Raw genomic sequence first — 26,108 nt, forward strand, 5'->3', positions numbered from 1 at the left:
TTCGCCCGATCATTGGCCCGAATATAAGGACCTTAAAGGGTTACATGTGTCTCTCTTAGATCATTGTAACAATCTGGGATGAACACTTCTAGACAGACATTACATAGTAAATGTACACTTTGACATGTACAGCATCCAGCAGGGGGCAGCACAATGTAAAAGATAAAGCATGCGCCGTCTCTTTTATCGTCCCTATTGTGCCATGCACATGGCCATACGTCTACAATGTGGTGTTAATTTGGAAGGGGGTCCAAGTTCTATTATCTGTTCATAACCTCTCGTCTCATGGGTATAAATCTATAGAACGCGGGCTGGAAGATTGAGCGCAGTGTGACCTTCTCTTCCGCCTCGCCATACATTGTATAAGAGAAGCTCCAGCATAAAAGGACAAAGGAGACGGCATAATATCCGTTTGCTCATGTAACGTTATTTATCTGCGTTCCTTCCTTCATTTCCCTGGTATTATGAGTGAGGCTTCCTCCATCCCCCTCTCCAGGACGGAACATGTCTCCGTGTAGAATTCTGAATAAGTAATCAGACTGCTCATTAGCCCCCCACAGAGATGCTCAAACATTCACTTTGCTGTTTGTGAAGCAGAAAAAAAGGCCGCTGCATTAAAATTGATGCGTTATTAATCCCACTGTTTCAGAGCTGGCGGGCAGCGCATTTCCTCCATCTCTGCCTCTCATCTGCCTGAGGCCAAACAGTGTGGCGCTTACTACTTCAGGGTGCTTTAACTTTCTCTTATTTATCGGCCTTGTGCAGTGAGATAGCGAGGGGGAGCGCGCGGCCGTCCTGCTGCGTGTTCCCGACTTGTCAAATTTCATCCTCGGGGCCAAAGCAGCCGGTGACTTCGGTGATGCCGCATTCCATATAGGTATTTCCTGACGTGTAACGGGGTGTCTTCCGTGCCCCGTCCATTAATCTTCTGCTCGGATATTTTGTACAGAGCCGTAAAAAACCAGTTCTGATGAGCTATAAATATGACTTTGAACGTCATGGGTTGTTGCTGCGCTGCTATAGCCGCATTCTGCTTTCATTTATTTACTTTCCATCATGGGAGACGGAGCTTGGTCCTGTTTATGAGCTTCTGTAGCCAGGCGGCCAGGAAATGCACCGACTTTTAACTTAATTCTTGCTAAATGAAACCGGAGCAAAGCCTGAGGGCAAACGTGGCGCATTTCCACCCCAGGATTACAGAGAATGGCTGGACGCGGAGGGCCGGGAGGTTGCGTTACATATGTGATGTGAAATTATTATCCCCAATCAAATGAGAACTGCGTGTATAGTGGGGCAAATAAAAGGGAAGCTCCACCAGCCATCAACAAATGTAAAACTCCACATCTTCATAATATATCTTCATTCTCCTTCGGCTCCCTGGAATCATCCGCCATGCTGCTGTTTATGGATCTCTTATGTGCTGTGAGTCTGATTCGTTAAAAACAACCTAAGGCCGGATTTACACGAGCGTGTGCCTTTTGCGCGCGCAAAAGGTACTTAACAGCTCCGTGTGTCAGCTGCGTATGATGCGTGGCTGTGTGATTTTTGCGCAGCCGCCATCATTATGACACTCCGTTTGTATGTTTGTAGCATGTGGTGCTTTTCTGTTTTCATTCATACTTTTTACAGCTGTTGCGCGAATCACGCGCGTCACACGGAAGTGCTTCCGTGTGGTGCGCGTGATTTTCACACACCCATTGACTTCAATGGGTGCGTGATGTGCGAACAACGCACACATAACGGACATGTCGTGAGTTTTACGCAGCGGACACACGCTGCGTGAAACTCACAGACAGTCTGCACGGCCCCATAGACTAATATAGGTCCGTGCGAGGCGCGTGAAAATCACGCGCGTTGCACGGACGTATTACACGTTCGTCTAAATAAGCCATAAGGGTGTGTTCATATGTCCTGACCAAATTGTGTTTACAAAGTTGCAGCAAAAAAAAAAAATAAAAAATCACGGGCAATATACCAGTTGTAGGATGAGAAACGATGTAACATTCTAACATTCTTTATGTTTCAATACCTGTACTTAATAATTGTCACAGCTGAAAATTTGCTACAATTATATCCAGTCGAAGCAATCCTGTGTGACTCCACACTGATGGCTGATACATTGTAGCAAACCCTCAGGACATGGGATTTTAGCTGATGATGCCTTTAGCTCACAGAGGATTGCTTAGACTAGACACAATTGTAACAAACATTCAGCTTTGAGAACTATGAGGCTATATTCACACGCTTAGCAAAAAACTTCGGAAAATGCGGAGCTGTTTTCAAGGGAAAACCCGCTCCTGATTTTCAGCCGTTTTTTGCGTCCGTTTTTGGAGCTGTTTTTCCATAGAGTCAATGAAAAACGCCTCAGGAAGGGACATGCACTTCTTTTTGGTGTGTTTTTTTTAACGCGGCCGGTTTTTAAAAACGGCCGCGTAAAAAAAGCCCCGTCGGAAGAGAACGCCGTTTTTCCCATTGAAATCAATGGGCAGATATTTGGAGGCGTTCAGGTTCTGTTTATTTTAGGCATTTTTCAAGGTGTTTACGCCCCGAAATACACCTGAACACACAATGTGTGAACATACCCTGCTTCTGATTTTTCGGCCGTTCTTCGGCTGTTTACGATCCGAAAAACCTCAGGGTACGTTCACACACAGTGTTTTCAGGCGTTTTTTGCAAACTGCCTTAAAAAAAAACAGAAGCTGAACGCCTGCAAACATCTGCCCATTCATTTCAATGGAAAAACTGCGTTTTGCTCACTGGGGGCAATTTTTTTTACGCGGCCGTTTGAAAAACGGCATGTAAAAAAACGTCTCGTAAGAAGAACTGCATGTCACTTCTTAAGCCGTTTTTGGAGCCGTTCTTCATTGTGCCAATAGAAAAACAGCTCTGACAGCGGCACCAAAAAAACGCTTAAAAGAACATTTGGTGCTTTAAAAAACGGCTGAAAATCGGAGGCTGTTTTCCATTGAAATAACTCCGTATTTTACAGCCGTTTTTACTTTAGCGTGTGAACATGCCCTAAGGTCACTACAGTCTGATACCTGATTGGTAAATGCTTGATTAGAATCTGGGCCAGAAAAAAAAAATGTGGGCAATTTAAAAGCGAACGCAATGACTAAAAACAGCAGGTTCTGATTAGAACTCAGTGGATGTTCCAAAAAAAAAAATCCTGTACCCAAGTTTGCCCATCACCTCCGTGTTTTGTGGCATGAAAATATTGATTTCCATCAGAGTTGATATACATTATATATGAGACTATGTAGCAAAAACTTTTTGTAATGACCATGTCGGGGCTGTCGGTCCCACCGGTTGGATGTCACTCTTGTTCATCGGCAATTACACAATTACAACAAAATGCTCTTTTTCTGCCATTCGCAATGTCTTCATCTTGGATCCTTCACCTGTTTTTACAGCCAAGCTTCCTGCATAGACGTCACATCAACCCGGCAGCTGCTGTAAATGTGTTCGGAGAGTCCTACCTGGGGCCCTGAGCCCGGCACTGCTGGGGTCGTGGCAGCTTTCCAGGGTCCGGACTCTTTTCTGGAGGTCGCTCCCACATTTCGATTTTCTACCTCCTGGATGTTTGATTTCCCAGCTTTGTTCTCGGTTGTGTCCGTGTACTTGGTCTCCCCCTCATTGAGTTTCTAAGTAATCATTATTTTGTAATATTTTTTCCGAGGGGTGGCGAATCTGCGGAGAGCTTTTTGCAGTTGTGCAAATGTGTACTCTAATAAATCCTCCCTCCTTCAGAGCGCGGCACTCAGGAGCATTGGGAATGGCATTGATTTCCCGGAGAGACGCCCGCTCTGTCTCTTTCGCTATGTTTCCAGGCCATAGCAGGGGCCTCCCATGGAGATGAGGCGCTGTCAGCCTGCCTGTTAATTAGGCGTTGGGGGAAATGTTGGCTGATGGCTGTTTTAGCGGCCGCTCTGGAGCCTCTGGGCCGGTTTGCTGCAATGAATCAGCACGGTCCTCTTTTTAAGCGGGTTCTACATCTAAATGCACACCTGGAATTTCACACAGCAGGGCTCCGAGATGCAATCCATGATACCGGCTCAAATCCTGATTTTACTTTCCAATAACAGATGCAGAACACCTGACAAACGTTTCAGAGGGGACATTTCAAGCTACGCACCTTGATATTCCTGACCCTACATTTGAAAAAAAAGTTCAATGTTCCAGGTGTTTTTTTTCTTTAGCCCTGGAATAAAAGTATCTGGGCTGCTACTTTAGTGTCTAAAGTCGGAAGGGTAATTTTTAGTTGGTCCCAGTAGTAGACGATTATGGAGCGCCCCCTACTGGTGAATCCAGTCTCGAGTTGGGGCTTATGTACACGGCTGGTATTACGGATCTGTATTGTATAGATCCTTAAGAGTGTGTTCACACAGGGTGAATATACTGCGTAAAAGTACACAACGTATCCGCCCAAATTGTGGTGCGGTATTTCGAGTGGAATGTCCGCTGTGGAAAAAAGTTTAAAAAAAATCCTATACTTACCCGTAGTCATGGCGACACGTCCCTCTGATGTCTTTCAGCCCCGCCTCCTACGATGGCGTTTTATCCCATGTGACCGCTGCAGCCTGTTATTGGCTGCAGCAGTCACATGGGATGAAACGTCATGCCAGGAGGCCGGCCTGAGTTGTTGTTTTTGCAGCGGAACCGCATCTGCTATTTGTTGCAGGGTTTTACCTCCCCGCAACAGAAAACAGCTCATAAATCGACATGATGCGGATTTTAAAAAAAACGCACCGCAGGTCAATTTCTGCAAGTTTTTGCGGCTGATTTTTTTACGCATCCACTGCTACTGTATAACGCTGCGGAAAATCAGCAGTGTTTACTCTACGTGTCAGCATACCCTAAGGCCTCATGCACACAACCGTAATTACGGATGAAATTGCGGAACCATTACTGATGCAACATTCTGATGCATTGCTTCTAGGGTAGAATACATTGCCGCATAGAGACACCGTGTATCGCCGCATAGGGACACCGTGTATCGCCGCATAGAGACACCGTGTATTGCCGCATAGGGACACCGTGTATCGCCGCATAGGGACACCGTGTATCGCCGAATAGGGACACCGTGTATCGCCGCATAGGGACACCGTGTATCGCCGAATAGGGACACCGTGTATCGCCGCATAGAGACACCGTGTATTGCCGCATAGGGACACCGTGTATCGCCGCATAGGGACACCGTGTATCGCCGCATGGAGACACCGTGTATCGCCGCATAGGGACACCGTGTATCGCCGCATGGAGACACCGTGTATCGCCGCATGGAGACACCGTGTATCGCCGCATGGAGACACCGTGTATCGCCGCATGGAGACACCGTGTATCGCCGCATGGAGACACCGTGTATCGCCGCATGGAGACACCGTGTATCGCCGCATGGAGACACCGTGTATCGCCGCATGGAGACACCGTGTATCGCCGCATAGGGACACCGTGTATCGCCGCATAGGGACACCGTGTAGCGCCGCATGGAGACACCGTGTATCGCCGCATAGGGACACCGTGTATCGCCGCATAGGGACACCGTGTATCGCCGCATAGGGACACCGTGTATCGCCGCATAGGGACACCGTGTATCGCCGCATGGAGACACCGTGTATCGCCGCATGGAGACACCGTGTATCGCCGCATAGGGACACCGTGTATCGCCGCATGGAGACACCGTGTATCGCCGCATGGAGACACCGTGTATCGCCGCATGGAGACACCGTGTATCGCCGCATGGAGACACCGTGTATCGCCGCATGGAGACACCGTGTATCGCCGCATAGGGACACCGTGTATCCCCGCATGGAGACACCGTGTATCGCCGCATAGGGACACCGTGTATCGCCGCATAGAGACACCGTGTATCGCCGCATGGAGACAACGTGTATCGCCGCATGGAGACAACGTGTATCGCCGCATCGGGACACCGTGTATCGCCGCATAGGGACACCGTGTATCGCCGCATAGGGACACCGTGTATCGCCGCATAGGGACACCGTGTATCGCCGCATGGAGACACCGTGTATCGCCGCATGGAGACACCGTGTATCGCCGCATGGAGACACCGTGTATCGCCGCATGGAGACACCGTGTATCGCCGCATGGAGACACCGTGTATCGCCGCATGGAGACACCGTGTATCGCCGCATAGGGACACTGTGTACTGCCGCAAGGGGACACTGTGTATCGCCGCATAGACCTTGGCCTGGGTTTACACATAGAAGATTATTTTTTACAATTATATAACATTAATAATTGCTCCATGCAACAATCAAAATGACTAAATTCATGTGATCTCATTGTAATATGAAAGACATCTAACCTGTTATCAGAATGAAAAGCCCCATTATAGGCATTATCAGGGATTTATTTTTCTTTGACGGCAAGAATTCTTACTGTAAAAATTGTTTTCATCCTATCAAAATATCTGTGTATCGAGTGAGCCCAGACCAGTGTCCAGTAATGAATTATGAGGATGGCCATGTGATTAACACCAAAATCTGTGTGTCTAAATCCATATGAAAGCTTTACAGTAAGGGTATGTTCACACGGGCCATTTTTGGCCTTTTTTCAGGCCATAAACGGCCCGAAAAATCGGAAGCAGAACGTCTCCAAACATCTGCCTATTGATTTCAATGGGAAATACGGCGTTATGATCCGACGGGGCGTTTTTTACGCGGCCGTTTTTGGAGCCGTTTTTCATTGACTCTATAGAAAAACAGCTTGAAAAACGCGTGTTTGCTTAAAAAAAACTGCTGAAAATCAGGTGCTGTTTTCCCTTGATAACAGCTCCGTATTTTCAGACGTTCTTGGTTAAGCGTGTGCACAGTCCCTTTGCGATTGGTTGTAGCCCCAGCTTGCAGTTTTATAATGACTGTCACTGATGAAATACGGCCGAAGTAATAGTCCTAGTCTGGTCCTGGAGATGTTTTATGACGGCTTTGGAAAGTTATGTTCTATAACAAATATTTTAAGGAGATTTGATAACTTGATGGTGAGATTAAGCAAATCTAGTGAGTGGTATTGTATAAAGGAAAGATTCAGGTTGTAATATGATCTGTAGGGCTAATCCGGGGTGAGTGCTGTTTTATGTAGGGATGATTGTTGGATTGGGGCGTTTTACACTGGTGTATATAAAGAACGTGTGGTATGGTAAATCCTGAATATCCTATGCTATGTAGTTTGCTATTCCGGGATGTCCTGAGAGGGCCGTATGGTATATAGGGGAAATCCTGAGGGGGAGGTATGGATTAGTAATCCTGAGTGAGTAGTATGGTATCTAGGGGTTATCCTGAGGTTGAGGTATGGATTAGTAATCCTGAGTGAGTAGTGTGGTATCTAGGGGAAATCCTGAGGGGGAGGTATGGATTAGTAATCCTGAGTGAGTAATATGGTATCTAGGGGTTATCCTGAGGGGGAGGTATGGATTAGTAATCCTGAGTGAGTAGTGTGGTATCTAGCGGTTATCCTGAGGGGGAGGTATGGATTAGTAATCCTGAGTGAGTAGTGTGGTATCTAGGGGTTATCCTGAGGGTGAGGTATGGATTAGTAATCCTGAGTGAGTAGTGTGGTATCTAGGGGTTATCCTGAGGGGGATGTATGGATTAGTAATCCTGAGTGAGTAGTGTGGTATCTAGGGGTTATCCTGAGGTTGAGGTATGGATTAGTAATCCTGAGTGAGTAGTATGGTATCTAGGGGTTATCCTGAGGTTGAGGTATGGATTAGTAATCCTGAGTGAGTAGTATGGTATCTAGGGGTTATCCTGAGGGGGATGTATGGATTAGTAATCCTGAGTGAGAAGTGTGGTATCTAGGGGTTATCCTGAGGTTGAGGTATGGATTAGTAATCCTGAGTGAGTAGTGTGGTATCTAGGGGTTATCCTGAGGTTGAGGTATGGATTAGTAATCCTGAGTGAGTAGTATGGTATCTAGGGGTTATCCTGAGGGTGAGATATGGATTAGTAATCCTGAGTGAGTAGTATGGTATCTAGGGGTTATCCTGAGGTTGAGGTATGGATTAGTAATCCTGAGTGAGTACTGTGGTATCTAGGGGTTATCCTGAGGGTGAGGTATGGATTAGTGATCCTGAGTGAGTAGTGTGGTATCTAGGGGTTATCCTGAGGTTGAGGTATGGATTAGTAATCCTGAGTGAGTAGTGTGGTATCTAGGGGTTATCCTGAGGTTGAGGTATGGATTAGTAATCCTGAGTGAGTAGTGTGGTATCTAGGAATTATCCTGAGGGTGAGGTATGGATTAGTAATCGTGAGTAGTGTGGTATCTAGGGGTTATCCTGAGGTTGAGGTATGGATTAGTAATCCTGAGTGAGTACTGTGGTATCTAGGGGTTATCCTGAGGGGGAGGTATGGATTAGTAATCCTGAGTGAGTAGTGTGGTATCTAGGGGTTATCCTGAGGGGGAGGTATGGATTAGTAATCCTGAGTGAGTAGTGTGGTATCTAGGGGTTATCCTGAGGTTGAGGTATGGATTAGTAATCCTGAGTGAGTAGTGTGGTATCTAGGGGTTATCCTGAGGGTGAGGTATGGATTAGTAATCCTGAGTGAGTAGTGTGGTATCTAGGGGTTATCCTGAGGGGGAGGTATGGATTAGTAATCCTGAGTGAGTAGTGTGGTATCTAGGGGTTATCCTGAGGTTGAGGTATGGATTAGTAATCCTGAGTGAGTAGTGTGGTATCTAGGGGTTATCCTGAGGTTGAGGTATGGATTAGCAATCCTGAGTGAGTAGTGTGGTATCTAGGGGTTATCCTGAGGTTGAGGTATGGATTAGTAATCCTGAGTGAGTAGTGTGGTATCCAGGGGTTATCCTGAGGGTGAGGTATGGATTAGTAATCCTGAGTGAGTAGTGTGGTATCCAGGGGTTATCCTGAGGGTGAGGTATGGATTAGTAATCCTGAGTGAGTACTGTGGTATCTAGGGGTTATCCTGAGGTTGAGGTATGGATTAGTAATCCTGAGTGAGTAGTGTGGTATCTAGGGGTTATCCTGAGGGGGATGTATGGATTAGTAATCCTGAGTGAGTACTGTGGTATCTAGGGGTTATCCTGAGGTTGAGGTATGGATTAGTAATCCTGAGTGAGTAGTGTGGTATCCAGGGGTTATCCTGAGGGTGAGATATGGATTAGTAATCCTGAGTGAGTAGTATGGTATCTAGGGGTTATCCTGAGGTTGAGGTATGGATTAGTAATCCTGAGTGAGTACTGTGGTATCTAGGGGTTATCCTGAGGTTGAGGTATGGATTAGTAATCCTGAGTGAGTAGTATGGTATCTAGGGGTTATCCTGAGGTTGAGGTATGGATTAGTAATCCTGAGTGAGTAGTATGGTATCTAGGGGTTATCCTGAGGTTGAGGTATGGATTAGTAATCCTGAGTGAGTAGTGTGGTATCTAGGGGTTATCCTGAGGGTGAGATATGGATTAGTAATCCTGAGTGAGTAGTATGGTATCTAGGGGTTATCCTGAGGTTGAGGTATGGATTAGTAATCCTGAGTGAGTAGTGTGGTATCTAGGGGTTATCCTGAGGTTGAGGTATGGATTAGTAATCCTGAGTGAGTAGTATGGTATCTAGGGGTATCCTGAGGTTGAGGTATGGATTAGTAATCCTGAGTGAGTAGTATGGTATCTAGGGGTTATCCTGAGGTTGAGGTATGGATTAGTAATCCTGAGTGAGTAGTGTGGTATCTAGGGGTTATCCTGAGTTTGAGGTATGGATTAGTAATCCTGAGTGAGTAGTGTGGTATCCAGGGGTTATCCTGAGGTTGAGGTATGGATTAGTAATCCTGAGTGAGTAGTGTGGTATCTAGGGGTTATCCTGAGGGTGAGATATGGATTAGTAATCCTGAGTGAGTAGTATGGTATCTAGGGGTTATCCTGAGGTTGAGGTATGGATTAGTAATCCTGAGTGAGTAGTATGGTATCTAGGGGTTATCCTGAGGGGGATGTATGGATTAGTAATCCTGAGTGAGAAGTGTGGTATCTAGGGGTTATCCTGAGGTTGAGGTATGGATTAGTAATCCTGAGTGAGTAGTGTGGTATCTAGGGGTTATCCTGAGGTTGAGGTATGGATTAGTAATCCTGAGTGAGTAGTATGGTATCTAGGGGTTATCCTGAGGGTGAGATATGGATTAGTAATCCTGAGTGAGTAGTATGGTATCTAGGGGTTATCCTGAGGTTGAGGTATGGATTAGTAATCCTGAGTGAGTACTGTGGTATCTAGGGGTTATCCTGAGGGTGAGGTATGGATTAGTGATCCTGAGTGAGTAGTGTGGTATCTAGGGGTTATCCTGAGGTTGAGGTATGGATTAGTAATCCTGAGTGAGTAGTGTGGTATCTAGGGGTTATCCTGAGGTTGAGGTATGGATTAGTAATCCTGAGTGAGTAGTGTGGTATCTAGGAATTATCCTGAGGGTGAGGTATGGATTAGTAATCGTGAGTAGTGTGGTATCTAGGGGTTATCCTGAGGTTGAGGTATGGATTAGTAATCCTGAGTGAGTACTGTGGTATCTAGGGGTTATCCTGAGGGGGAGGTATGGATTAGTAATCCTGAGTGAGTAGTGTGGTATCTAGGGGTTATCCTGAGGGGGAGGTATGGATTAGTAATCCTGAGTGAGTAGTGTGGTATCTAGGGGTTATCCTGAGGTTGAGGTATGGATTAGTAATCCTGAGTGAGTAGTGTGGTATCTAGGGGTTATCCTGAGGGTGAGGTATGGATTAGTAATCCTGAGTGAGTAGTATGGTATCTAGGGGTTATCCTGAGGGGGAGGTATGGATTAGTAATCCTGAGTGAGTAGTGTGGTATCTAGGGGTTATCCTGAGGTTGAGGTATGGATTAGTAATCCTGAGTGAGTAGTGTGGTATCTAGGGGTTATCCTGAGGTTGAGGTATGGATTAGTAATCCTGAGTGAGTAGTGTGGTATCTAGGGGTTATCCTGAGGTTGAGGTATGGATTAGTAATCCTGAGTGAGTAGTGTGGTATCCAGGGGTTATCCTGAGGGTGAGGTATGGATTAGTAATCCTGAGTGAGTAGTGTGGTATCCAGGGGTCATCCTGAGGGTGAGGTATGGATTAGTAATCCTGAGTGAGTACTGTGGTATCTAGGGGTTATCCTGAGGTTGAGGTATGGATTAGTAATCCTGAGTGAGTAGTGTGGTATCTAGGGGTTATCCTGAGGGGGATGTATGGATTAGTAATCCTGAGTGAGTACTGTGGTATCTAGGGGTTATCCTGAGGTTGAGGTATGGATTAGTAATCCTGAGTGAGTAGTGTGGTATCCAGGGGTTATCCTGAGGGTGAGATATGGATTAGTAATCCTGAGTGAGTAGTATGGTATCTAGGGGTTATCCTGAGGTTGAGGTATGGATTAGTAATCCTGAGTGAGTACTGTGGTATCTAGGGGTTATCCTGAGGTTGAGGTATGGATTAGTAATCCTGAGTGAGTAGTATGGTATCTAGGGGTTATCCTGAGGTTGAGGTATGGATTAGTAATCCTGAGTGAGTAGTATGGTATCTAGGGGTTATCCTGAGGTTGAGGTATGGATTAGTAATCCTGAGTGAGTAGTGTGGTATCTAGGGGTTATCCTGAGGGTGAGATATGGATTAGTAATCCTGAGTGAGTAGTATGGTATCTAGGGGTTATCCTGAGGTTGAGGTATGGATTAGTAATCCTGAGTGAGTAGTGTGGTATCTAGGGGTTATCCTGAGGTTGAGGTATGGATTAGTAATCCTGAGTGAGTAGTATGGTATCTAGGGGTATCCTGAGGTTGAGGTATGGATTAGTAATCCTGAGTGAGTAGTATGGTATCTATGGGTTATCCTGAGGTTGAGGTATGGATTAGTAATCCTGAGTGAGTAGTGTGGTATCTAGGGGTTATCCTGAGTTTGAGGTATGGATTAGTAATCCTGAGTGAGTAGTGTGGTATCCAGGGGTTATCCTGAGGGTGAGGTATGGATTAGTAATCCTGAGTGAGTAGTGTGGTATCCAGGGGTTATCCTGAGGGTGAGGTATGGATTAGTAATCCTGAGTGAGTACTGTGGTATCTAGGGGTTATCCTGAGGGTGAGGTATGGATTAGTAATCCTGAGTGAGTAGTGTGGTATCTAGGGGTTATCCTGAGGGTGAGATATGGATTAGTAATCCTGAGTGAGTAGTATGGTATCTAGGGGTTATCCTGAGGGTGAGGTATGGATTAGTGATCCTGAGTGAGTACTGTGGTATCTAGGGGTTATCCTGAGGTTGAGGTATGGATTAGTAATCCTGAGTGAGTAGTATGGTATCTAGGGGTTATCCTGAGGTTGAGGTATGGATTAGTAATCCTGAGTGAGTAGTGTGGTATCTAGGGGTTATCCTGAGGGGGAGATATGGATTAGTAATCCTGAGTGAGTAGTGTGGTATCTAGGGGTTATCCTGAGGGTGAGGTATGGATTAGTAATCCTGAGTGAGTAGTGTGGTATCTAGGGGTTATCGTGAGGGTGAGGTATGGATTAGTAATCCTGAGTGAGTAGTATGGTATCTAGGGGTTATCCTGAGGTTGAGGTATGGATTAGTAATCCTGAGTGAGTAGTGTGGTATCTAGGGGTTATCCTGAGGTTGAGGTATGGATTAGTAATCCTGAGTGAATAGTGTGGTATCCAGGGGTTATCCTGAGGGTGAGGTATGGATTAGTAATCCTGAGTGAGTAGTGTGGTATCCAGGGGTTATCCTGAGGGTGAGGTATGGATTAGTAATCCTGAGTGAGTAGTGTGGTATCTAGGGGTTATCCTGAGGTTGAGGTATGGATTAGTAATCCTGAGTGAATAGTGTGGTATCCAGGGGTTATCCTGAGGGTGAGGTATGGATTAGTAATCCTGAGTGAGTAGTGTGGTATCCAGGGGTTATCCTGAGGGTGAGGTATGGATTAGTAATCCTGAGTGAGTAATATTGTATCTAGGGGTTATGCTGAGGGGGAGGTATGGATTAGTAATCCTGAGTGAGTAGTATGGTATCTAGGGGTTATCCTGAGGTTGAGGTATGGATTAGTAATCCTGAGTGAGTAGTGTGGTATCCAGGGGTTATCCTGAGGGTGAGGTATGGATTAGTAATCCTGAGTGAGTAGTGTGGTATCCAGGGGTTATCCTGAGGGTGAGGTATGGATTAGTAATCCTGAGTGAGTAGTGTGGTATCTATGGGTTATCCTGAGGTTGAGGTATGGATTAGTAATCCTGAGTGAGTAGTGTGGTATCTAGGGGTTATCCTGAGTTAATGGTATGGTATGTAGTTGTTATTATGGGACTGTGACGTACCCCCGTACATTTCAGAAGGACACTTAGGCTATGTTCATACAGAGTTTTTTTACGAGTTTTTTGATGCGGAAACTGCGCAAAAAACTCATCAAAAACGGCCCGAAAATGTTTTCAATGGGAGGCGGGGGCGGTTTTCTCCCGCGAGCGGTAAAACCGCCTCGCGGGAGAAAGAAGCGACATGCCCTATCTTCGGGCGTTCCTGCCTCTGACCTCCCATTGACTTCAATGGGAGGCAGAGAAAGCGTATTTCGCTGCGTAATATGCCCACGGCTCTCAATGGCCGCAGGCGAAAAACGCAGCGAAAATCGGCGTGCAGGGAGAGGAAAATCTGGCTGAAACTTCCAAACGGAATTTTGAGGCAGAAATTCCGCCTGCAAAAAAACTCAGTGTGAACATAGCCTAATTAGAATTCACTGTGTGACTGATCCATTTATTATACATTACCTTAAAAATTCACTGAACATACAAATTTAGAAACCCAAATGTGTCCTAATATGCAGTGAGGAACCTGAAAGAATATTTTGAGAGTTGCGTTGAATCCGTTCCAAAAGAGGAACATTTCCGGAGCAAACGTGATAGAGGTATTTACCGGAATAGGGGTATGTTCACACGCAAACGCAAAATACGTCTGAAATTACGGAGCTGTTTTCAGGCGAAAACAGCTCCTGAATTTCAGAAGTTTTTGCATGTAATCGCGTTTTTCGCGGTGTCTTTTACGGACGTAATTGGAGCTGTTTTTCATTGGAGTCAATGAAAAACGGCTCCAAAAACGTCCCAAGAAGTGTCCTGCACTTCTTTGACACGGGCGTCTTTTTACGCGCCGTCTTTTGACAGCGACGCGTAAAATTACGCCTTGTCTGAACATAACACCGTAAGACCAATTGCAGGCAATGGGCAGATGTTTGCGGGCGTAATGGAGCCGTCTTTTCAGGCGTAATTCGAGGAGAAAAAACCCTTAATTACGTCTGAAAATAGGTCGTGTGCACCGGGGGGTAGGAGGGCGCGGTATCGTATGTTATTTGTGGTATGGCGTGAGTTAGGGGAGGTTATGTAGCAGTGATCCTGGGAATGTGACTATTGGTAGCGGTAAATCTGGGAATGAAGTTTTATGCTAATCGCGGGTGAATTCCGGTGTAATTATTAGTAACGCTACATTACGGGCAGAATCGTCCGATTTTAGTGTTGGTTATTTCTGTGGTATATGTAGTGGAGCTGAATGGGAAACCTTTGCCAGGGGATGATCATTTGTAACGTGTTGACAGCGCGTTGTTACGTTGCCGGTTTCAGCAGCTTTGCTTTCACTGGGGAGGGATCGCACAAAGCCAAACGTCTGCATCCTGAGCCTGTATACAGCGCGCAGACCTCCTGACACCGCGCTGCGTACGCTGACCTCATTCAGCTCCTGGCAACCGAGGAGTTTGCTATGGCTTCAGTCTTCAAGTCGTCACCTTCAGAGGTCTGTGTAGAAAATGAGCTCCACCGGGACCCTGCCAGAAGAGGCAACTCCAAGCCCCGAGCTCATTGAATTGACTGCCAATGTTTTTTTGCTTGGGCCACGGCTGTGACTGGCGTTCGTCTGTTTGTGGAAACTTTTCATGTGGTCATAATGAGTACTAATGGTCCTGGAAACGTTCGTGATTTTTATTGATGTAATAACGTTTGGTGTTTTTTGAAGAGCAGTGAGGGATTTCCATTCTGAAGACCATACTCGTTCCACAGAACATGTGGCTGCTGGTCTGGGCTTGTTTGGCGCAGTGGCGAATGGCGCAACGGTAACTGCTAAATCTCTTACTATTAATGCTTTAACATCTAAAGTTATAAGCAACAGCTAATTATGCTATCCATTGTATAGTGGGACACAACGCAGGTAATCTACCTTAGGCCCCATTCACACGAGCGTATCCGGTTCAAGCGCATGAAAAACGCGTGTGAATCTGGTCCGTGTGTGTTGCGTTATGCAGTGTTTTTGTAATTATTATTATTTTCAATTGAATTGATGCGCAAATCACGCACAGAACACTTCAATGGGCGCGTAGGTGTGTGATAACGCACCAATATAGGACATGCAGTGAGTTTCACGCAACGGACTCTCGCTGCGTGAAAAATCACGCATGTGTGAAAGGCCCCATTGAAATCAATGGGTCCGTGTGCCGTGCTTTGTTTCAACGCACAGCAGACGGACGTGATTCACGCTCGTGTGAATGGGGCCTTATATCTATGGCTGGGCAATTAATCGAAAAATAATCGAAATCGAAAATCAGCCCAATTGATCTACGTCATTTTGCGAATTTTGGTTTTATCAATTATATTTTACAGATTTAAACTGTATCTGCATCTTCAGGGTGCAGATACAGTTGAATCCAATGGTAGAGCAGGGAGCCGTGTCAGGGGGTATATTATATATACAGTAGTATACAGCAGGCTCAGGGGATAAATATTGTCAGGGGGTATATTATATATACAGTAGTATACAGCAGGCTCAGGGGATAAATATTGTCAGGGGGTATATTATATATACAGTAGTATACAGCAGGCTCAGGGGATAAATATTAATTTAATGGCGTAGCATGCAAATAAGGTGCGTAGCATGCAAATAAGGGGCGTGGCATGCAAATAAGGTGCGTAGCATGCAAATAAGGTGCGTAGCATGCAAATAAGGGGCGTGGCATGTAAAAGGGGGTGTGGTCTAAATAATCGTAAATCGAGGTTACATGTTGAATTAATCGGGATAATTGCCCGGCTCTACTTGTACCTATAAAGTAGCAGGTGCCACAAGGTGTTTGCTCTGGACTCTTTTCTGTTTGATTTATACCAGTGTTTTATACCCATCTTACGTAAGGGTTATTGCGGTTAAAGCGCCAAAACAATACAGCTGTTCATTATCGTGTGTCCACAACTCTGTGTGCCGACTATAGGGGCAGCCTCTGCTGTATTATCTGTAGATCCTGACACCTTAATTCTCAGGAGTCACGTAATGCGGGGACTCCGTGACAAACGTACCCATCTAAACGTTTCCTGAAGTGCACGGATTCAAAAAAACATATCACTGCTTGAGAAAACCTGTCGGAGTGTTGTCAGTGGTTCATGGGTGATGTAGCAGATTGAGCAAGTCACCTCTCCTCTTCTTTGCCGTTCTTCTTTCAGTTAATGGAATGTCCTTAAGGTGGAGCAGGAGCAAATAAATGTAAAAAAATAATTATACATTCTTAATAAATTTACGATAGTCTTTTATCAATGGAATTGCTCTTCAAAGTGCCAATGTCATGATACAAGCATCTGCAAGATGCACACGGGTAGTTAGTGACTGGCACTGTGCGCCCATCGTACAGTCCCCATTAGGGTATGTTCACACAGCTTATTTTCGTCCATTTTTCAGGCCGAAAAATTGGAAGCAGAATGCTACAAAAATCTGCCCATTGAAAAAAAAACGGCGTTCTGTTTCGACGGGGCGTTTTTTTACGTGGCCGTTTTGAAAAACATCCGCGTAAAAAAACGCCCACGAAGTGTATGTCACTTCTTGAGCCGTCACTTCATTGACTCCATAGAAAAACAGCTCCAAAAATGGCCGTGAAAAATGTGAGTTGCTAAAAAAAAAAAAAAGAGCTGTTTTCCCTTGAAAACAGCTCCGTATTTTCAGACGTTTTTTTATTAAGAGTTCAGATAAGCTGCTCGTTCACACATGCTGGTGGTGATTCTGTCAGTCAGCCTAAGTGGTGCCGACATTCTAGCAGTGCCACCTACAGGCTTCTTCTCAAGAAGTGATGCCCACACATCCTTCTCAGAGAACTGAATAAGTGGCTTACAGTACACTTGAACTTCTGTGGTCTGTCTTTCCCACACTGATCCTCGATGTGTCATCCTTATTCTATTATTGACTAAAGCCCCTATTACACCGGCCCATAATTGGTCGGTCCAGCGAGCGCTGATCAACAAGACATCATTGATCGGCGCTCGTTCGCTCCTGTCACACGGAGCTATGGATGGGGACGAGCGGTCGTTACTCCGATCGCTCGTCCCCATCCATTTTTATCATGTCGGCAGCGCGTCTGCCTGTTTACACACCAGAATATTTAACTTTTTTAAAACGATACGATCAGCAGATGAACCAGCGTTTGCTCGTTCATCTGCTGATCGCTGCCCCGTTCACACAGCGCAATTATCGGCAACGAGCTTTATATGAACTAATTATCTGCCCGATAATCGCCCAATGTAAAATCCTTAGTATCAGCTGCAGGCTTAAAGGGATTATCCCATCACAATCCCTGTCCATAGGCTTTTTTAGGGCATATGGATGTCATAGAAAAGGGATCTTCCTGCTCGGAACCCCCTCTATAAAGCAGGACGTAAAGCCGCTCTGGACCCAGTCTATGCATTACATGGCCGGCCTCTGCAGGGGAAATGTATGACCCGACTCGGCTTCCCCGGCGATCAACCGGTGATCGAGAAGACAGACCCGCGGTGATCAGCTGATCGCTGGGCCAGCTTCCGTTTTAAAAAGCGTTTTCTTTGCTGTGGAACACATTTATATTTATCCGATCACACGTTATAAGCTATATTAAGTTTATGACCTTGAATACATTTGAATAAATGTAATTCTTTACGTAGGGAAATATTAAATGCCAAGTAAATTTTACTCTGGATTTATATTTCCTTTAGCGGGTTATGTTTGCATTTGACATATTACATGGATTCACTGCAGACACTGATGCACGGGTCTACGTTATTAAGAGCCATTGTCGTTTTTGTCTTGATAGGTGCATAATCTGGGATAATCTGGGAGTCCACTTCCATCATCTCCCAAACGACTTAGAAGTTTACAGGAAACATCCCCAGATCTTCTGCTTCCAGCGACACTCTGCACGGTACAAAGCAAAATTTTACAAATTAATTCACCAGCAACGCCATGTTCATTTTACCTTTTGAGGGAAATGTCATAGGTTTGATTGGTCAAGTTGATCTATTTAGAAAACATGGCGACTTTCTTTCAAACACAGTGCCACACCTTTCCACAGGTTGTGTGTGGTATTGCAGCTCAGGCTTATTTACTCCAGTGGAGCGGAGCTGCAGTACCTGACACAACTCATGAACAGGTGTGGTGAAGTCGCCATGTTATTCAAAATCTGTGCAGTCCCTTTGAGTTTCAACTATGTCCACCCCTCGAGAAACGAAGCATAAAAATCCATCATAGCTTAGAACCCTCATCTATTTGTCAGAACGCCTCTCACGATGAAAGTGCACCAAAAAAGAACTGAACCAAAAAACTAGCCACAGTTAAGGCCCTTTTACACGGGCCAATTATCGGGCAATGAGCGATCATATGAACCTTCGATCCTGATCATTGTCCTGTGTAAACAGGGCAACGATCAGTCGATGAACGAGCAAACGCTTGTTCATCGGCTGATCGTATTTTTTATGCAGCATGAAATATTATCGTTGTCGGCAGCTCATCTTGGTGTGTAAACAGGGAGACGCGCTGCTGACATGATAGAAATGTATGGGGACGAGGGACCGTAGTAACAAGCGCTCGTCCCCATCCATAGCTCCGTGTGACAGGAGCAAACGAGCACCGATCAACAAGTTGTTTCCTTGATCGGCGCTCGTTTACTTGGCTGTGTAAGGCCCCATGCACACGAATGTGCCCGTTTTTACGGTCCGTGTTCCCATTATAAAGTATGGGAGCACCGTCCATAAAATAAAAAAATAGGACATGTTCTATTTTTTGGGGAAAGTTTCTATGGCACGGACTCCTTCCCGTAGATATACAGGGAGGTGTCTGAAACGAATGGGCCCGTAATTGCCGGCGATCTTACGGTCATGTGCATGGGGCCTCGGAGGACGCTTCATGTATTACCTGTGATTTCTATTATTTTTGTAGCACTTGATATATATGTAAAATATGATCAGAACTGAAACGTGAAGGAACTATTGAAATAAGCTTCCTGTCCATGTCCTCGCGCCATCGTTATTGTTACGATCAGATCACGGGTTCATTCTAAGACCAAAAGAAGATCCGTACATTTAAATTCGCCGGCCGTATCTCTGAAGCGAGAGTTCTGCGTTATCAGCGTTTCTCCGATTCATCTACACCCGTCTAATGACTTTCCGGGGAACCTAAACATACGACGTCGTCTAATATGCAAAGTGCCTTTCTCTTTGGATTATAAAGAGCCTCTTATCTGCGTACAAGGGGAACGTACGACCCCGCTGACCACATTTTAACTAAGGCCCGTTCTTCAAGCTTCACCTCCCAAAGAACAACTGAGAGGTCAATGCCCCTTTTGATCGATAAGGGACCAGTTTCACTCCAGTGATCATCATTTGTCTTATAAGAAATAGAACGAAGGAAAATCCAAACTTTGTCATTAGACTTTGAATGCATCACATGAAAACAACCTCAGTATCCTTTCAGGTCATATGGATTCTATAGAGGGGGCCCCACTATAAGCCAGAGCGGAGAGCTGCTTTGTAAGGGTCAGTTCACACATTGCGGTAAATCTGCAGTATTTAGGTTAACGTATTTTTTTTTTGCGGAACATCCGCAGCATAATACATTAGCAGCAGAGCGGATGTGAACAAAACTCGTCCACACGCTGCGCAAATGATACGTGGAAAAAACGCTCAGAAATTGACCTGCGGTACGTTATTTTAATCCGCAGCGTGTCAACTGTATTTGCGTAATCGCTGCTTTTTTGTTGCGGGTTTTCCCCATTGAATTCAATGAGGAGGTCAAACTTGCAGCAGATGTTGCGCTTTTTGCGGCAGAAAAGCTGCGATTCTGCTGCAAAAATGGCAGCTCTGAAAAAAGAACAACTTATAAGTACCCAGAATTCTTTGCTTTTTTTGTCCAGGCCGGCCTCCTGGGATGACGTTTCATCCCATGTGACCGCTGCAGCCAATCACTTTATTTATTTTTCTCTTCTTTTTTTCACAGTGGACATTCCAGCCGAAAAACTGCACCACAATTTGATTTGGTTTTTGTCCGGAATTCCCTGCGGCTGCCTGGCCAGATACGCTGTGTACCTTTTATGCAGGGTATCCGCTCTGTGTGAACTTACCCTAAGAGCGGCTCCTGAAGTCCTCAAGCCATTCATGTATTATATGGACTGTCAATTATCTGACTGGCCACAGCTTCCCCAGGCAAAATCAGCTGTTTGCCAACGGTGACGGGTGCGGGACCCGTGGCGATCGGCTGATCGCCATGTTGGCTTCAAACTGAAAGGGGGTGTCCGTATAAGGCGACCCTTTTAAAGCCTAGGTTCAACCTCACGGTTTAGAAATCGGTGCAGATTTAACAAAATCGGAAGTATGTACAGTATACTCCAAGATTTGGCGTCCAAAAATGATGCACTTTAATGCAGCTTTGGAGTATAATATAAGTGATAACTGAGGACGAGGCAAAACTGCTATATATTGTCCTATATGTATAGGCTGCTGCTCTAGTCTGGCTGGTTAGGTAATAGCCACTTTTTGTAATACTTTTGTTCCGACACAAATATGGAACAACGTACAATGGGATCCCTGGACATTGCGTCAGAAGATATCGACCAATAACCCAAAAGCAGAGGCGGAATGTATCCTCCGGACCAGGGCTAGGCAACCTTTCTTGTACGGCGTGCCCATTTAAAAAAAGATGAAGTTCTGTGCGCCAAGCCAACATGAAACTCGTATAACACAAGCTGAGTTATTTGCTGAAATCTCATGCAAGCCCTCTCCCTGAAGAAACCAGTGACGTTGGGGCACGCTGGAGCCATTAATCAAGCCATGGGGGTGGGGGTGTTGGGCTAGGTTTAGGCTTGAGAGCACTCGGCGTGCCAGGCAGACTGGTCCCACATGCTGGCCGCGGCACACGTACGGTAGGTTTCTGAGCCCTGCTCCAGACCCAATGTCTGTCCACATCCATGGAGCCATGTGCAATGTATCTTGTACTGACGCGTTTCATTACATACTACCTATAGTTGTGTATTCTTACCCGAAAGTTACGTAGATGATACTACAGATCTATAGGAGTCTCAGCTGCTGGTCCCGGAGTCTCAGCTGCTGGTCCCGGAGTCTCAGCTGCTGGTCCTTGCTGTCACTTGTTTACACAGGGACGTGTTTGGTTCAAGGTGTTTTTTAGTGTTTCTTTTTTAAGACGCTCACTGGAATTATTGAAGGAAATCTTTTGGCTTGTGCGGTCTGAGGACCTCCGTAACATTAGCGTTCTCTCTCCCTGCATTGACTCTGAAGATTGTTGTGATTAAATGCCATGAAATTAACAAAGTAGATGAGAACATGTGTATGGGCTCCGCTGCTCAAAGTGTCTGTGTCACGTGTATTGTTGTTTTCTGCAGAGAACAAGGTTTGCTTTATATATATATATATATGTGTACAGTATGTGTGTGTGTGTGTGTGTGTGTGTGTGTGTGTGTGTGTTTGTATATATATATATTCTCCTGGCATTCACAAAACTCTGACTCATCATCAGACCGCCAGATAGAGAAGCGTCACTTCACAGAACACGTCACATAGAGAAGCGTCACTCCACAGAACACGTCACATAGAGAAGCGTCACTCCACAGAACACGTCATATAGAGAAGCGTCACTTCACAGAACACGTCACATAGAGAAGCGTCACTCCACAGAACACGTCACATAGAGGAGCGTCACTCCACAGAACACGCCATATAGAGAAGCGTCACTCCACAGAACACGTCACATAGAGAAGCGTCACTCCACAGAACACGTCATATAGAGAAGCGTCACTCCACAGAACACGTCACATAGAGGAGCGTCACTCCACAGAACACGCCATATAGAGAAGCGTCACTCCACAGAACACGTCACATAGAGAAGCGTCACTCCACAGAACACGTCATATAGAGAAGCGTCACTCCACAGAACACGTCATATAGAGAAGCGTCACTCCACAGAACACGTCATATAGAGAAGCGTCACTCCACAGAACACGCCAGATAGAGGAGCGTCACTCCACAGAACACGTTATATAGAGAAGCGTCACTCCACAGAACACGCCAGATAGAGAAGCGTCATTCCACAGAACACGTCATATAGAGAAGCGTCACTCCACAGAACACGTCACATAGAGAAGCGTCACTCCACAGAACACGTCACATAGAGAAGCGTCACTCCACAGAACACGTCATATAGAGAAGCGTCACTCCACAGAACACGTCAGATAGAGAAGCGTCACTCCACAGAACACGTCATATAGAGAAGCGTCACTCCACAGAACACGTCACATAGAGAAGCGTCACTCCACAGAACACGTCACATAGAGGAGCGTCACTCCACAGAACACGCCACATAGAGAAGCGTCACTCCACAGAACACGTCATATAGGGAAGCGTCACTCCACAGAACACGTCATATAGAGAAGCGTCACTCCACAGAACACGTCATATAGAGAAGCGTCACTCCACAGAACACGTCACATAGAGAAGCGTCACTCCACAGAACACGTCACATAGAGGAGCGTCACTCCACAGAACACGCCATATAGAGAAGCGTCACTCCACAGAACACGTCATATAGAGAAGCGTCACTCCACAGAACACGTCATATAGAGAAGCGTCACTCCACAGAACACGTCATATAGAGAAGCGTCACTCCACAGAAAAGTCATATAGAGAAGCGTCACTCCACAGAACAGTCATATAGAGAAGCGTCACTCCACAGGACACGTCACATAGAGAAGCGTCACTCCACAGAACACGTCATATAGAGAAGCGTCACTCCACAGAACACGCCAGATAGAGGAGCGTCACTCCACAGAACACGTCACTCCACAGAACACGTCATATAGAGAAGTGTCACTGCACAGAACACGTCATATAGAGAAGCGTCACTCCACAGAACACGCCAGATAGAGAAGCGTCACTCCACAGAACACGCCATATAGAGAAGCGTCACTCCACAGAACACATCACATAGAGAAGCGTCACTCCACAGAACACGTCACATAGAGGAGCGTCACTCCACAGAACACGTCATATAGAGAAGCGTCACTCCACAGAACACGTCACATAGAGGAGCGTCACTCCACAGAACACGCCACATAGAGAAGCGTCACTCCACAGAACACGTCATATAGAGAAGCGTCACTCCACAGAACACGTCATATAGAGAAGCGTCACTCCACAGAACACGTCACATAGAGAAGCGTCACTCCACAGAACACGTCATATAGAGAAGCGTCACTCCACAGAACACGTCATATAGAGAAGCGTCACTCCACAGAACACATCATATAGAGAAGCGTCACTCCACAGAACACGTCATATAGAGAAGTGTCACTGCACAGAACATGTCCTATAGAGAAGCGTCACTCCACAGAACATGCCACATAGAGAAGCGTCACTCCACAGAACACGTCATATAGAGAAGCGTCACTCCACAGAACACGTCATATAGAGAAGCGTCACTCCACAGAACACGCCACATAGAGAAGCGTCACTCCACAGAACACGTCATATAGAGAAGCGTCACTCCACAGAACACGTCATATAGAGAAGCGTCACTCCACAGAACACGTCACATAGAGAAGCGTCACTCCACAGAACACGTCATATAGAGAAGCGTCACTCCACAGAACACGTCATATAGAGAAGCGTCACTCCACAGAACACATCATATAGAGAAGCGTCACTCCACAGAACACATCACATAGAGAAGCGTCACTCCACAGAACAGTCATATAGAGAAGCGTCACTCCACAGAACACGTCACATAGAGAAGCGTCACTCCACAGAACACGTCATATAGAGAAGCGTCACTCCACAGAACACGTCATATAGAGAAGCGTCACTCCACAGAACACGCCAGATAGAGGAGCGTCACTCCACAGAACACGTCACTCCACAGAACACGTCATATAGAGAAGTGTCACTGCACAGAACACGTCATATAGAGAAGCGTCACTCCACAGAACACGCCAGATAGAGAAGCGTCACTCCACAGAACACGTCACATAGAGAAGCGTCACTCCACAGAACACGTCATATAGAGCAGTCACTCCACAGAACACGTCACATAGAGAAGCGTCACTCCACAGAACACGTCACAGAGAAGCGTCACTCCACAGAACACGTCATATAGAGAAGCGTCACTCCACAGAACACGTCATATAGAGAAGCGTCACTCCACAGAACACGTCATATAGAGAAGCGTCACTCCACAGAACACGTCATATAGAGAAGCGTCACTCCACAGAACAGTCATATAGAGAAGCGTCACTCCACAGAACAGTCATATAGAGAAGCGTCACTCCACAGAACAGTCATATAGAGAAGCGTCACTCCACAGAACAGTCATATAGAGAAGCGTCACTCCACAGAACAGTCATATAGAGAAGCGTCACTCCACAGAACACGTCACATAGAGAAGCGTCACTCCACAGAACACGTCATATAGAGAAGCGTCACTCCACAGAACACGTCATATAGAGAAGCGTCACTCCACAGAACACGCCAGATAGAGGAGCGTCACTCCACAGAACACGTCACTCCACAGAACACGTCATATAGAGAAGTGTCACTGCACAGAACACGTCATATAGAGAAGCGTCACTCCACAGAACACGCCAGATAGAGAAGCGTCACTCCACAGAACACGTCACATAGAGAAGCGTCACTCCACAGAACACGTCATATAGAGCAGTCACTCCACAGAACACGTCACATAGAGAAGCGTCACTCCACAGAACACGTCATATAGAGAAGCGTCTCTCCACAGAACACGTCATATAGAGAAGCGTCACTCCACAGAACACGTCATATAGAGAAGCGTCACTCCACAGAACACGTCATATAGAGAAGCGTCACTCCACAGAACACATCATATAGAGAAGCGTCACTCCACAGAACACGTCATATAGAGAAGCGTCACTCCACAGAACACGTCATATAGAGAAGCGTCACTCCACAGAACACGTCATATAGAGAAGCGTCACTCCACAGAACACGTCATATAGAGCAGAGTCACTCCACAGAACACGTCATATAGAGAAGCGTCACTCCACAGAACACGTCACATAGAGAAGCGTCACTCCACAGAACACGTCACATAGAGAAGCGTCACTCCACAGAACACGTCATATAGAGAAGCGTCAATCCACAGAACACGTCACATAGAGAAGCGTCACTCCACAGAACACGTCACATAGAGGAGCGTCACTCCACAGAACACGTCACATAGAGAAGCGTCACTCCACAGAACACGTCATATAGAGAAGCGTCACTCCACAGAACACGTCATATAGAGAAGCGTCACTCCACAGAACACGTCACATAGAGAAGCGTCACTCCACAGAACACGCCAGATAGAGAAGCGTCATTCCACAGAACACGTCATATAGAGAAGCGTCACTCCACAGAACACGTCACATAGAGAAGCGTCACTCCACAGAACACGTCACATAGAGAAGCGTCACTCCACAGAACACGTCATATAGAGAAGCGTCACTCCACAGAATACGTCATATAGAGAAGCGTCACTGCACAGAACACGTCATATAGAGAAGCGTCACTCCACAGAACCCGTCATATAGAGAAGCGTCACTCCACAGAACACGTCATATAGAGAAGCGTCACTCCACAGAACACGTCATATAGAGAAGCGTCACTCCACAGAACACGTCATATAGAGAAGCGTCACTCCACAGAACACGTCATATAGAGAAGCGTCACTCCACAGAACACGCCATATAGAGAAGCGTCACTCCACAGAACACGTCACATAGAGAAGCGTCACTCCACAGAACACGTCACATAGAGAAGCGTCACTCCACAGAACACGTCATATAGAGGAGTGTCACT

The 26,108-nt window shown here is 46.0% G+C and overlaps 1 protein-coding gene across 8 annotated transcripts in view; it reads left to right on the forward strand.

Annotated features, from left to right (window-relative positions):
• PKNOX2 (PBX/knotted 1 homeobox 2) overlaps positions 1-26,108 on the forward strand; it is a 311,562-nt gene that overhangs the window by 174,411 nt on the left and 111,043 nt on the right. For 6 of the 8 annotated variants that reach the window (XM_075839218.1, XM_075839224.1, XM_075839221.1 and 3 more), the window contains exon 4: positions 18,050-18,157. The exons of the other annotated variants lie outside the window; for them this stretch is intronic. The gene's annotated coding sequence lies outside the window, so the exon portion shown is untranslated. The remainder of the gene's footprint in view (positions 1-18,049; positions 18,158-26,108) is intronic. 8 annotated transcript variants of the gene reach the window in all.

This window comes from Rhinoderma darwinii, chromosome 10 (assembly GCF_050947455.1).
Source record: "Rhinoderma darwinii isolate aRhiDar2 chromosome 10, aRhiDar2.hap1, whole genome shotgun sequence".
Lineage (NCBI taxonomy): Eukaryota > Metazoa > Chordata > Amphibia > Anura > Rhinodermatidae > Rhinoderma > Rhinoderma darwinii.